We start from the raw sequence: 14,888 nt of genomic DNA, 5'->3' as shown, positions 1-14,888 counted from the left end.
GAATTAAGGATGTTAAAGTTTTGTTTGCACAGTGTAATTTTGAGGTAGTTTCACAACACATTGATGCACCTGAGAAGCCTGATTTATGCAGTGGGAATCTCAGAATTATGTTGTGCCACTCTAATAAACCCTCTTCCTCACTTCCACCCAGGTCCTTTCTAATGTAAGCGGTGCAGAGTCATTTGCTTATTTCAGTGTGCTGCAGCTTTTTGAAAGGAAGGGAATCTATATAGAAAATAACTCCCTGTAATATTGTTGAAGTGCTCCTTCTGTTCAGGCCTATCCCTGGCTTTACCAAATTGACAATCTTGTGGCAGGCTCAAGTCTGGCATTTCCTTGTATTGGAAGGTATTACAGTAATACAAATAATAGTAACTTCTGACACCATCTCATCTGACCCTGGTAAAGAATCATAGAAATCCCTTTAGAGGTCAACTCACTGGCAGTTACAACAGTTGTTGGCCACTGATTGCTTAGCTGGGGTTACTGTTCAGTGTATACAATGCTTTTGTTTCAGTGCAGTTGTCTGATGTTTTATGTTTCATCATTCATATAATAGCACTGTACATTTTAATAAACCAACAGCATTTTTTCAATGAATGTGACATTTATTTTAAAAGAGATTGTCACACTGCAAGAAATCACGTCACAAAATGCAAAGCTGTATAAGAGTTGAATGAAATGGCTAAACTTCAAGGTTAAATTTTTCTTAGTAGTCAGGATGTTTACTACACTATGGCTTATATGTTATTCATCAGTCTTGATCAAATTTCTTGTAAATAAATGCCCCTTTTGTGTGCCGTGGATTTCAACATTACAGATATATTTTAGTAACATGACTGAGACTGTCAGATTAAATTTGGCTTTATTTTGTGCAATGTATCAAATGTCTAATTAACATTCCTTGGCTTTAATTGGAATTTTCTGGTCATAGTATTCCAGGTAGACCCAATATTGTGAGTGATAATGGGCTGAATCCTCAGGTTTCTTCCTCAGGTCTGGTCTTGTTTTGGCTACTCCATTTCCTAGGTCAGGTTTTGTGTTTCTCACACCTGGGCTACAGTTCATAAAGAACCAACTATTACATTTACTTGACAAGAGGACTGGACATAGTAACAGACAAACAAGTACCTCAAAAGAAAGCTGCATCTGACAGAACCAAACACAAATTGCTAGAAGTATTTTAAAATCCTTTTTGTCTCAAGACAATTTCTTCTCAGATAAGATTTAATACATAATAGCTATATTTCACTATGCTATAACAATTATTTCAGCCTGTCTAGAAACAGAACTTTAAGAAAGCTTCGTAAAGCCTCCTTCTTTATGAGACTCATTCTCTATAAATCACAGAAATAATAATTTGCTATTTTAACTTTTCTTTTGGACTTTCTGTGCCTAATTTCAGTCTTGCCAACTCCACAACTTTGAAAATTATGAGTCAGGCCACTGCAACCATGAGATAGGTCAAAACATATTATTTAATCTCATGATTTTGGGGGCCAATCATCTGCTTTTTCTTAATTCTCTCTGCTCACCCCAATATGTTCTTTATAATGACAGTGTCCTTCAATTTCGTAGAAAGTAAGGTGATTTTGGCTGACACCCCAGGAGCTCTCACTAGAGGACCTGTACCAGAATGTACCCCTGTACTCACACCCTACTGTTGAAATAATCATTGTACAAAATATGCCTTCTAAGATATCATTTGAAAACTCATAATTTGATGATCTGTATGATCCTGATAAAATGTGTGGCAACATTGTATGTGAAGTTACAAGATTCCACTGCATGGTGTTATTGTTCCAAACTGAGGTTGGGTAACAGGTCTGTCTCAAACAAAGAAATGTGTGCTCTTTTTAATTTGCATTTAAGCAATAAACAGAATCATTAAGCAGGAAGGGAAACAAAGGAATCTGAAAAAGGTGAGAAGAAAGCAATAGAGTACATCTTTCCACATAGACCTTTCGTCTCCTGATAGCCATCTGGAAATGTTTTTTCAAGAGTGGAACTGAAACAATAAAAAAACAAGGAACAAACACTCTAAGGCACCCCCCTCCTCTCTGCCCATCAATTCGCTGCACCTGAAGGGACAAAAGAAGTAGCCATTGGACTGGACCTAAGAAGTTTGGTCATTAAGACTGCAGAAAGCATGTGGTGAGAAAACTTTGCTTTGAATTTAACACTTTGTTAAATTAGGCTCCATTTTATCTTATTTTTCTTGTAATCATTTCTGACTTTTATGCCTCATTACTTGTACTCAAAATCTATCTCTGTCAAGGTTCCTTCCCCACTCTGAACTTTAGGGTACAGATGTGGGGACCTGCATGAGCACTTCTGTGCTTAATTACTAGCTTAGATCTGGTATCACTGCCACCATCCAGAATTTTCAGTGTCTGGATCACTCCCTTTCCCCCCAAAACCTTCCCCTCCCTGGGTAGCCTTGAGACACTCCACCAATTCCCTGGTGAATCCAGATCCAATCCCTTGGATCTTAAAACAAGGAGAAATTAACCATCCCCCCTCCTTTCTCCCACCAATCTCTGGTGAGTCCAGATCCAATCTCCTTGGATCTAAAACCAAGGAAAAATCAATCAAGTGTTAAGAAAAAGGCTTTTAATTAAAGAAAAGAAAGGTAAAAGAAAACCTTCTGGGAGAGATTAGCATACCAGCTACTCTCACAGACAACAGATTCAAAACACAGAGGATGATCCCCTGGGCACAAATTTAGTTACACAAAATACCCAATTTGATTCTACCTCTAATTGCATAAGACAGGTTACAAAGAAATAAACATAAACCTATTTATTCCTTTCTAAAACTTACTACTCTGATAAGAGGCTGGTTCCTTGATCTTGTTCACTCCAGCTGAAACTGAAACTCTAAACAAAGGAAAAACTTCCCTCCTTCCTTTTGAAACATCTTGTTCCCCCCATTGGTTCCTCTGGTCAGGTGTTAGCTAGGCTAGGTGAACTTCTTAACCCTTTACAGGTAAAAGAGGCATTAACCCTTAACCATCTGTTTATGACAATCTCCTTATAAATAATTAACTTGTTTAATCCAGTGTGTTTAAACTGAAGTGTCAGGGAAACTCCATTTGGTGTGACAAGTTGTCTGCATATCTTTTCCATTAAAGAAATAATGGACTTTATATAATCTGTACTGTCCAGGAGAGGGCTGGGCAGTACAGGACATACATTTCTGGGGGGAAATCTAAGACTGGGTGTGCGTTGGGGGTCACCCTGCAGTATAACCAAGGCTGGTGAGAGGCAGAATGTAATCCAGCTGTGACTGGCAGGCTGCAGTTACTGACAAACACTTGTATGCTGGAATGCTGTTTGTGAGTGGTCAGGTGGGACCTGCTTCAACCAAAGAAGGGATCCCCAATGCAGTGCCTGCAGGTGCCATGGCGCCCACAGGGGCTTCTAAATGCGCCTGCGTCTTGGCTGGTGGTCAAGCATCCACTGAAATGCCGCCGAAATTTGGCAGCATTTCGGCAGCGACACCTCTGGATGATGCCGTTTGCCGCCGACAAGCGACGTCATCCAGAGACATTGCCGCAGAAATGCCGCCGAATTTCAGTGGCATTTCGTCGAATGCTCGACCACCGCCATGGTCCTTCGTGTGGCGCCTGCCAGACAAAAAAGGTTGGAGACCACTGAACCAAGTAATAGTAAGGCACCCCAGGCTACTGAGCAGGGATGAAACAGCTGCTCATTAATCTGGATTGTACTCTGGTATTTCACAGGACCCAACTGAGATTAGGTCTCCATTGGGCTAGTCATTCTACATACACAGTAAGAGACAGCCCCTGCCCTGAAGAGTTTATTGTCGATTGCAAAGCATAGTGGGGAATTTGTGACACAGGAGCTAGAACTTGGACACACCCAATTTCCATTAGATGAGAACCAGCTTTAACTCCTGTGGAACTGGGCAGGATTCAGACTGGTAACCTATAAGTGAAAAGCATGCGCTGTCATTCACAACACCCTGAAGCATCCAGTCCACATAAGTACTAATATTACGCTGTTGAGAATCAGGCTTGCTTTCTAGAAAGATATGTTTGCAGTGCATGAGTGGTGCCAGAACACTCCAGAATGGTGTTCTGGGACTTTTGGGGGGGAGCTGTAACAGTATTCTGGTACTTCTGGTCACCGAACCACCATCATTCCTTCCAGGAGTACACCTCAAACCAGGGGAGCCCCACGGACCAGCTCCCTGCTCCAGAAGGAGAGATGGGTCCTGACTTAACAAGCCACCATCTCTCCTTCTGGAGTGGAAGCTGGGTTTGGACTCTCAGGGGTCCTGTTGGGTCAGGGGGCATGGGCCAGTGAGACACCTACTTTGGAAGGAGAGATAGTGGCTTGGTAGCCCAATTACCAAGCTACCAATCTTTCCTTCCAGAGTGGGCCCAGAAGCAGAAGAGGTGTACATGGTGAGAAGAGATGGCGCACCAGCCTTCCAGTATGCATGGCTGACACATCCGTGGGAGCTGGTCAATGATTTAAAATTGATGATGACCTGTCAGTTCAAGCCCTTCTCAGAAGCAAACCATCATTTCAATCCCCTTCGCTCCAGGCAGCTCCCCTATCATAATTCCTTCCTTTCTCAGCCAGCCATCCTCCACACTCCCTCCTCAGACAATTACACATCCCATTATGTGCCATAAGTAGACAACCTGTAACTCCTAACCCCTACCCCACAGATCTCCCGTCCCTTCCATCCACTTCCCCCAAGTCCCCACTCCTGCCCCACCTCTACTCCACCTCCTCTCCTGAGCACACCAGGTCCCCACTCCTCCCCACTCCCTCCTGGAAAGTGATAAGTGCCACCTAATAGCTGTTTAGTGGCAGGAAGTACTGGGAGGTAGGAAGAGGAGTGGGGAAGCAGCATGCTGAGTGGGGAGGAGATGAGGTGAGGTGGGGCAGGGGGTATGGGGAGCTTGGCTACCAGTGGGTGCAAAGCACCCACTAATTTTTCCCCATGTGTGCTCCAGTCCCAGAGCACCCACAGAGTCAGCACCTATGAGTTTGGCTGGCCTCTGTGTCCTAGAGTGTCAGCAGTCCCACTGCAGAAACCAGCAGCACACCTCCATTCCATTCAGCAGTCTACCTCAACTGAAGTGAGTTGCTCCCTTTTATATATGGGTTCCAGCTGAAGCATGTCCAGCAGAGAGGAGGGAGCATGGCCTCTTAGGCCCACAGAGTGTGATTAACCCCTACTGAACCAGTGCAGGGCTGGTACACCCCATCACAACACCCTACACACTATTGTAATAATCTTTGTACAAGGTATGTGTAGTGAGGCGGTGGGATACCCCACAGCCCCGCTGAGGGACAAACCTCCCCCAACCCCGCTGTGGGCAGCACTGCTGGGTCCTGCGCCCACCCCTCAGAGGTCACGGCGCAGACCCGAAAGTATAAAAGCTGACCTGCAGAGCTCAGTAGGAGCCCAGCCACCGCCGGGACCAGACACCTGTGGCCGCTGCCAGCTGGAGTTCACACCCGGCCCGCCGAGCCTGCCCCGTGCTCGCTACCCCGAGGAGGACTGGCCGAGACTCCCCCGCGCCCGTTACCCCAAGGAGGACTGGCCGAGCCTGCCTCTTGCCCGCTACTCCCAGGAAGGGCCGAGCCTGCCTCTCACCAGCTACCCCGAGGAGCCGCTGAGCCCACCCTTGAACACTTACCCAGAGGAGCCGATGGTAGTTGAGACCGCTGGTGATGCCACGACGGCTCAGGTACCCGACGAGGGGGAGAGTGGAAGTAGCCCAGGGGCAGCTGACCCCAGTCTGGCTGCAGCACTGCCACAGCCAATGTCAGTGTGTTGTGGCCAGGATCCCCACTGACAGCAGCGAGTTTCTGCCGCTGCTAGGGCCCTGGTCTGGGACGCAGTGGAGTGGGAGGCCCTGCGTCCCCCCTGCCACCCCTCCAGCGGTGGCAGACTCCCCCTTGCCCTGGCCTGAGGAGGCTGAAACCTACTATTGCTGCTCAGCCCTGCCTGAGGGCCTGAGCATATTGACTCAGTGTTTGTTGCCTCACCCTAACCTAGGGCTGGGCTTAAGACTATTGCTGCTCAGCCCTGCCTGGGGAACTGAGCATATTGACGCAGTGTTTGTTGCCCCGCCCTGACCTAAGGCTGGGCTTGGGACTATTGCCGCCCTCCCTGGCTGAGGGCCTGAGCATTTGGACTCAGTGTTTGCTGCCCTGCCCTGCCCTAGGGCCAGGTTTAAGACTATTGGTAGCGAGGCGGTGGTATACCCCACAGCCCTGCTGAGGGACAAACCGCGGCCGAAGGCGCTCTGCAGTATGCCTTGTGAGGTGTCATTTGAAAACTCATAACTTGCTGATCAGTAATGTGTGTGTAGCAGCATTATGGTATAAATTATAAATCCCCCCCGTATGATGTTAAAAATACATGTTCAGCCTCACATAGCACCAAGCTAGTCAAACAGACCTGTCCAGAACAAAGAAGGGTGTGTTTGCCTTAATTTGAATTTAAGCAAACAGAGTCATCAAGCAGAAAAGGGGAAGGGAGGAAACAAAAGGAAACCTGTATGTGAAAAAAGAACCATCAGGGAACATCCTTCCACACAGTTTCTTTGTCTTCTGGTTCTCAGATGGAAATGTTTTTCAAGAGGGGGACTGAAACTATAAAAAGGAGGAGCAAGCACCCCTAAGAGACCCTTCCTCTCTCTCCCTGTTCATCTCACTCTTTGCACTTGAGAAGGCAAAAGAAGCAGCCACTGGACTCTAGGGGAGGAGTGCTGACCTAAAGAATTTGGTCAGTAATACTGTTGGAAGCATGTGGTTAGAAACTTTGCTTTAAATCTAAATAGTGTGTTAGGCACTAGAAAGCATCTCATCTTTATTTTTCTTGTAACCATTTCTGACTCTTATGCCTCACTGAGTGTGTTCATTTAAAATCTCTCTTTGTCGTTAATAAACTTGTGTTATTGTTTTATCTAATCCAGTGTGTTTAAGTTAAGTGTCCAGAAAATTCTATTTAAGGTAATAAGCTGCTGAATATTAGTACCTTAAAGGAATAACAATATATTTGGGACTGTCCAGGAAAGAGCTGGACAGCACAAGACATACATTTCTGGCGGAAAATCTGGGACTTGGAATGTTTTGGGGATACCCTGCAGTATAACCAAGGCTAGTAAAAACCAGAGTGTAACCCAAGTATGGCTGTCAGGCTGTAGTTGCACACAGACAGTCAGGGTATGGCTTGCATGCTGGAAGGCTGTTTGGAAGCTACTGCAAAAAGGAATTGTAAGGCACCCAAGGTTTCAGGGCAGGGGTAACACAGCCTCTCACTGGTCTGGATGGCTAGCACCCCCGTGTGTCATACATCTCCATAAGAGACTCCCCCCAATACCCTCTCCATCAAACACACACCCACTGTACCCCCTCACCAGAGTGATGCCCATCCACTACAAACATTCTTACATCACCATATCTCCAGTTCACCCTACCTGCCACACCTCCCCAATCACGCTGCCATCCATTTACAACCCCGATTTACACACGCATTCACAACTCACACACATTCTACCCACCTCCTTCCAGCACACGGTCAGCCTACCTCCTTTAATCAGAACCAGCATGCATGAGCCATCAATGTTTTGTTTCTGTGGGCAAAGGAGACATTATGAATGATAAAAAACACACAGGGATTTTGTCATATTTTGTCTGTCACTTACAAGAAACCGGAAAGCGACCTTCAAAGCTAAGTTTGATATTTTTAGGTGGTAGAAACCATCTTTTGATTTTGGTCATTTTTTATTTAGTGTAAATTTTCCTCTTAACAGCTTATTCTCATAAACAGTTTGTTGGATTAAAATGAAAGGTGTATAGACCTCTACCAGAAGTTCAGAAATAAGTGTTAACAAGGGGTGGATAGGGAAGAGTTGGAGGCAAGAGAGAAAGTCCTGGGGAGTCAAAAGGGAGAACATTTTGATTAATCTCGTTAGAGCTGGTATGGCAACACTCATTTTTTCATGTTCTCTGTGTGTGTATATATATATATATATATCTTCCTACTGTATTTTCCACTGCATGCATCTGATGAAGTGGGCTTTAGCCCACGAAAGCTTATGCCCAAATAAAGTTGTTAGTTTCTAAGGTGCCACAAGTACTCCTCGTTCATTTTGAAAGTGGTTCCAGAGTTGAGAGCCATATTACTTATTAAATTTGTCTAATCACCAGATTTTGAACAAAAAATAATGTGAATTCTTGCTCGGCTTGGAAGCTTCAGTGGTGACATCATCCCCATTTTGTTTGGCATCACCAGAAATACTATCTGCAACGTCATCTCTGACTCAACACCTGCAGCTTTGGCCATGGCCTCACCATCTTCACCAACTTCCAACCCTGCCTCTTGTTTGCATTCCAATAAATCAACAGAAGAAGGAAATGTGGAATGGATTTATATTTATCTCCATATGAACTCTTATCACTACAAAAAGCAGAATTTCCCTCTTGCTGGAACAAAAAGCAGGCCACTTACTCTGCAAAGGTTAATCTGTGGCTGCTTCTTTCTACTGGGAAACTGCATTGCCAAGAAGTTAAACACTTAGGAGCAAGCACAAGACAAGGAGTATCTCAGACATCAGAGGAGTGGAGCACTGATAGTGTTGGATTTTATGGTGCCACAAAAAAAATTACAGCACTCCTCACTGAGGAAGAAAATATTTGAATATATGACAATTGCGATACACTTTGTAACTGCTTTGTTTGTAGATGATACACAGAAAAACGTTCTGGAGAATGCTGTTGCCAAACCAAAAAGACATCTGTGCGAATTTACAACTAGTGTTTACTTTTTTGTGGAAAAAAATGACAATTTGACTGATTTGCAGTGAAGCAACATTTTAGATATAGGTGTTATTTTGCATGCTGAGTCAGCCTATGAAATCATAGACCTTATTTGACAGGAAACGAGAAAAAAAAATTTGTGATGAAATTATTGCTTCAGTAACCAAAATATCTGTATTCATAGACAAATCAACAATAGTAGCTTTGAACAAGAAGAGGGTTATATAAATATGATAAAGAGACTCAACTCTATACAGGGATATTTGATTTAGGGAGTGTTCAGGGTGAATTCGCTGTCATTGTTCTAAAGCAAGGATGAGGCCCTTCCCCTGAGAGGGAGGGGAAATGACAGCTGGAGAAGAAGAGGGGGATGGCTGTGGGACAGAAGAAGGTTGTGGGAGATGGGGAGAGAGATGGAAAGAAACAGAGGGTCTGTTACTAAACAGAGAAACAGGGCGAGGGGAGGAGGCAGCCTGGAAACCAGTATGGTGAGAAACCAGGATTGAGTGGCGAGAAGTTGAGCAGGACAGACAGATAGACATCAGTCTAAAGCTGTGCCATCAAGTCAGTCCGTGTTTGATGGTGTGTTTCTGGGCACCTCCTTTTGTTTGTTCCTGAGCATCAGTTCCAGTCATCTCCGGTCATTGATTTATATTGGCCTGAAGATCTGGAACCATGGAACCAAAGATCCTTCAGACATGGTCTGGTCTAATGTGCACCACTGGAGTCAAGTACATCTCTTCAGAAAGTCACAAGATGTGCCCGAGGCTCAAAAACTGACATGGGTCTTAGACAGTACCCAGTGAGTGATCTGAGGAAAGGGGAACCTTGACCTAAAACAATTAATAAATAATAACCTATCAGATAATAAATAGCCTATGCATACAAAGAGAGAAATCCACTTCTTTCATTTAGAGAGTTCTGTTTAGTTAAGTATGCTTAGTACTAATTTATAGTGTGTATATTTGAACCATTTTTATTATATATATTCTTTGTCTGTTTAATGATATTTTAGGTAGATGGAAACCAGTTTTGTTTGTGCCTGTTTAAATAAAATCCCCATTCTCACCCACACACACCCACACACCCCCCTACCTACTAGCCAGCCAGATTGGTCACAGAGGGGAGCCGGGCTCTGTCAGTCGTGATCTGATGCTCCCGGAGTTGTGGGAGAACAAACCCAAACTTAGTTTTTTGCTGATTTTGCTGTGTCAGTTTGTGACCAGTTACTCTTTAATTGGTGTTATCTTTTGATGTCAACATTCCAAAACACCTCTGAGAGGGTCGTTCTGTCCTGGTTTCGATGTAATCAATTGTCCTGTCTTTAGCGGTGGCAGCCTCCACTTCAGGGTCATCAGTCTGCCTTTCCTTCATTATGGATGCGTGTTGATGGTTCTCTGGTGTTGTTAAGTCTCTTCACTCCTTCTTCCCTGACCATATCACTATAACAATGGCCAGATGACACAAATAGAACCTAAACCAACACACCTGGTTTGTAAAACTCCTGTTTTGTAGGTTTAAGATAAATTGGTTTTGTTTTGAATAATGTCATCTGTGGGGACTAGACCTCTGGATGTAAAAGCATGAATTTCTACCATTGAACTAAAGTACCAGATAAGGAAATATTAGCAGAATAATAAACCTCTATATGTGGTCTAGCTGCTAGAGGGTGGCATAGAGTCACATGATGGATTACTGGAGCACCTAGTTTGTGGCAAAGTGGATGAGAGTTGGCTCTGTTAAGTTAGAAACCTGGATTTTGTTTCCAGCTCTGCCTTACATGACTTTGTACAATCACTGTTACCTTAACTGTGAAATGGGTGAATTACAGTTAACCCCTAAATATGGTGTATTAATCCTTATTTAATAATCAGGTTTAAGCATATAGAAGGATTAACAATAGCCAGTGTAAGAGCTAGACTAGAATTGATGTCTCTAGACTTGCAGAATAGTGCAACTTGCTCTACATAACAGTGCATTGGGGGGGCTCATGAACTTGTATTTTGCATCCCAAATTTGCAGGATAATTCTTGTCATCCCAGTACTGTACGCAGCAGGAGCCAAAATTGTGTCACTTGCAATACAATTGTCAGAGTTCGAAAAACTGTCATTTTGAATGCTGATTGTTATTTGTTGCCTACTTGGCTGTTGTTATAGTCTCTCTTGGTGCTGGTGTTCTAGAATTGCGTAGGCTTCTTTATTCTTGTTCTTCATTTCCTTTGAAAAAAAACAAAACCAAAACACTTTTCTGAGTCTTTAATGATTTGCTTACATTTTTCTGACTGTTTACATTTGCTTACTACTGTTGTTTTGATGAATTAAAACTATATGTTCTTGCTAATCTTTTTTTTATTGATTCTCGAATTACTGACATGCTCTATGCCACCCTCCTTTGTCTTGTCCAAATAGCCTGTTTCATAATGGTTTGGACTAGAACAATTAAAGAATTGTAAACAGGGCCACGTGACCGTTCAGTACTTTTGCCAAGAATTAAATTAAACTGAAAATTTGTAATTTTCTAGCCTTCCTCCTGGAGATGAACCAAAACCAGAATCTCAAATCCAAACATCATAAAATTTCAGGCTGAAAGGGGTGAAATTTGAATCCACAAATCCAAACAATGTTAGTTCAGGATTTGGAGATCTCTTTTCCAGTTATGGTTCAGATATAACGTGAGAACAGCCATTCTTAACAAGAGAACAAGCCTTTTAACAGATCATGGACCCAGGGGTGCTAGAACAATGTGTATAGTGTGGGTGTTGAGAGCCACTGAACCAAGTTGTAACGCCTGTATATAATGGAAACCATTTCAAGGCAGAAGGTGTGACAGCACCCCTAGTTCCAGCACCTATGACAAGACCAGCTGAGTCACCACCATATTTTCCAGCATCTGGGGCCTAAGTCTTGAAAGAAAGAGACTTTTCAATACCACTGAATCTGAAATCATACTCTAGTCCTTGTTCAGGCTCATATACATATCTTAGCCTAAACCTAATCCAGATTAAAACATTTACCTCTGTTTCCCTGTAATTATCGTTTGTTATAATATGATAATACGCTCTTAGTTCTACAAGACACATTTTTGCTACAAGGTTGCCTGCTGAAAACTCTTAGGCAATGCAAATTAATTTTAACTCCTGACATTTCAGAAGGTTGGCAATTGTGCTAACATTGTCAAAATAAATGAACAGGTACATATGATGAAACAGTATTTGTGTTAGTTCAGTAATCTGGTACAGATTGTCTACTGTATATTACTAAATAAATTTAATCTGTGACTGTTTAGTCTGTGGGGATTGCAATTAAATATATATTCTATATTATTTCATTTCTCTTGTCAATGCCAGTCTGAATAAGTGTGTAAAGCAGCCCCTTCCTGGGAGCCCTCCTGTGACAGGCTACAACACACCTACCTCGGTTTCCCTTTCATCCATCCATATAAAGGGATAGTGTCTCTCGGTGGAAAATTCAAACCCTTTTATTAATATAAAGGCCACGGTCCACAGCAAATTCCCAAAATAAAACAAGGTTACAAAACTCTTGAATCCCTGTCAAAGGTCACCATTCCCAGCTCACCTACCTGAGAGACATTAGCAACTCTGTCTCGGTCCCTTTAGCCTCTGTTCCCGGGCCCCAATCTCAAGCCTCCCACCTGAGAAAAAAATAGCATGTGATCCTGTATTCAAAGACTGTCTCATAATATGTATGCACAAGAAGGGCAAAATTAAACTGCACAGTGAATTCTGGCATTTCCTAACTTTTGAGCGCTTGATTCTGCAACCTTAATGATCTATTAATTCAGTTTTATAGTATGTCATGAAAACATAGGTTACATTACGAATAACACTATGCCAAGATACCCATAGCTAAAGGGATGTTGTCAGATTTATTTGTATATATTTTTCTTGGTTAGAAAAAGCATCCAAAGCATAACTTGTAGATTCTCTTATTTTATATTCTCAAGAGATTCCAGAAGAGATTGTATTTTGAAAGTGACTAATCTTTAGAAAGCAAAGCTATTGCAGGAACATCTATTTCCACCCCAGAGAATCTTCTATAATGCACCAAATGTAATTGTTCTATTGCAATGTCTATTATTACTGCATCCATGAAAGCATCGGTGATGAGATTTTCTCACATGATGAAACAGGTGATGAGGTTTCTTCCGAGAAGAGAGAAGAATGCGTTAATGGCTTAAAGTGTTGATATCCAGCAAGTGCTCTCAGGAGCTGCTCGAACACAGAAGTACTAACATCAGCAGTAATGCAAGTGAAATTCCCATCTAGTGATCTAGCAGATAGCAGGATGTCAATTTTCTTCGAGAAAGATTTGTCGCACAAAAAAGAGAGGTTTTAATCTTTTAGGGTACAAAGGATTTTACTGGCTACAGTACAAGTCTGTTTAGAACAGGGATCGGCAACCTTTGGCACATGACCCATCAGGGAAATCTGCTGGTGGGCTGGGATGGTTTGTTTACATGCAACATCCGCAGGTTTGGCTGATCGCAGCTTCCACTGGCCATGGGTCACCATTCCAGGTCAATGGGGCCTGCAGGAAGTGGTGCAGGCTGAGGGATAGCTCAGTGGTTTGAGCATTGGCTTGCTAAACCCAGGGTTGTGAGCTCAATCCTTGAGGGGACCATTTGGGGATGGTTCTGCTTTGAGCAGGGGGTTGGACTAAATGATCTCCTGAGGTCCCTTCCAATCCTGATATTTTATGATTCTATGTTCTGGCCGCCACTTCCCGCAGCCCCCATTGGCCTGGAATGGCAAACCGTGGCCAGTGGGATCTGTGATTGGCCAAACCTGTAGACGCTGCGGGTAAACAAACCATCCTGGCCTGCCAGCAGATTTCCCTGACAGGCCGCATGCCAAAGGTTGCCAATCCCTGGTTTAGAATGTGGAGGTTTCATCCAAGTGACCAATGAAGTTCTGATTAAGCAGTCACACAGAGGCATTTTACAGATCAAACAGGAAAAGAAGCATGCAATGTTAGCCCTCTGAGACACCAATGGCTGGAAACCAGTACCACAGTATGAAGCTAATGGGCCAAATTCTGATTCTATTGAAGTCAGTGTAGTGAGTCTGATTATTCATTGGTGTAATTGAGAATAGAATTTGGCCCAGTGAATCTAAATCCATGAGCCAAGGGTACAAGAGAGATTTTCTGGAGGATAACACTTATTAAGTATATTTATTATTTTTAGGCCTTGCTAATAGGAAGTCTTAGTAAGAATAACAGTGAAATGGCTGCTACAGAATGTGTGTCACTCTAAGTAACTTCCCCCACCACCCTGAAAATCAGAGGAAATGCTGCACATGCTTGGAAATGGTTCAAACAGCGTTTCAAGCTGTATATGAAAGCCACAGGGACAAACAAACTGGAGGCTGAGGAAAAGATTGTTCTGCTCTCAACAATGGCAGGCACAGATGCACTGGACATCTGCAATGCACTCCATACAGATAGGGAAAGAGAGGAAAGCATTGCAGAAATAATGAAAATGTTTGAGGATTATTGTGTCCTTAGAAAATGTGTTATTTTTGAAAGATATGTTCAGGGTTAGAACACAGAATGAAGGGGAAACAATAGAGGAGTTAAGCACAGACTTAAAACTAAAAAGTCATTCCTGGGAATATGGAATATTTAGACTCTCTCATTAAAGACCAGATTGTCCTGAGGTATAAAAAAAGGTCTGTGTGTAATTACTAACGGAGATGGATCTGGCAATATAAAGGACAATATGTATATGCCAAGCAGCAGGACAAACAAACACAAATAAAAAGTCTAGAGAAAGGCACAGGGCTCATGACTGTGAGTACTAAAGCTAAACCATCAAAAGAAAAGTTCACAGAAATTAAATTGGCTAAAGACACAAACATGGAAAGCAGGAAACAATGCCAGTGATGTGGCAACCAGAATGAGTATAGAAAATGCCCAGCATTCAGGCAAATATGTAGAAACTGTAACAAACCCAATTATTATGCTAAAATGTGCAGAGAAAGCAGAACAGTAGATGGATTACGTGCAGAAAGGGAACCTCAAGTGAAGAGGAAGAGCTGTTCTTAAGCACAATAA

This window comes from Gopherus evgoodei, chromosome 1 (assembly GCF_007399415.2).
Source record: "Gopherus evgoodei ecotype Sinaloan lineage chromosome 1, rGopEvg1_v1.p, whole genome shotgun sequence".
NCBI lineage: Eukaryota > Metazoa > Chordata > Testudines > Testudinidae > Gopherus > Gopherus evgoodei.
The sequence above is the reverse complement of the archived record's forward strand: the minus strand, read 5'-3'. Positions refer to the sequence as shown.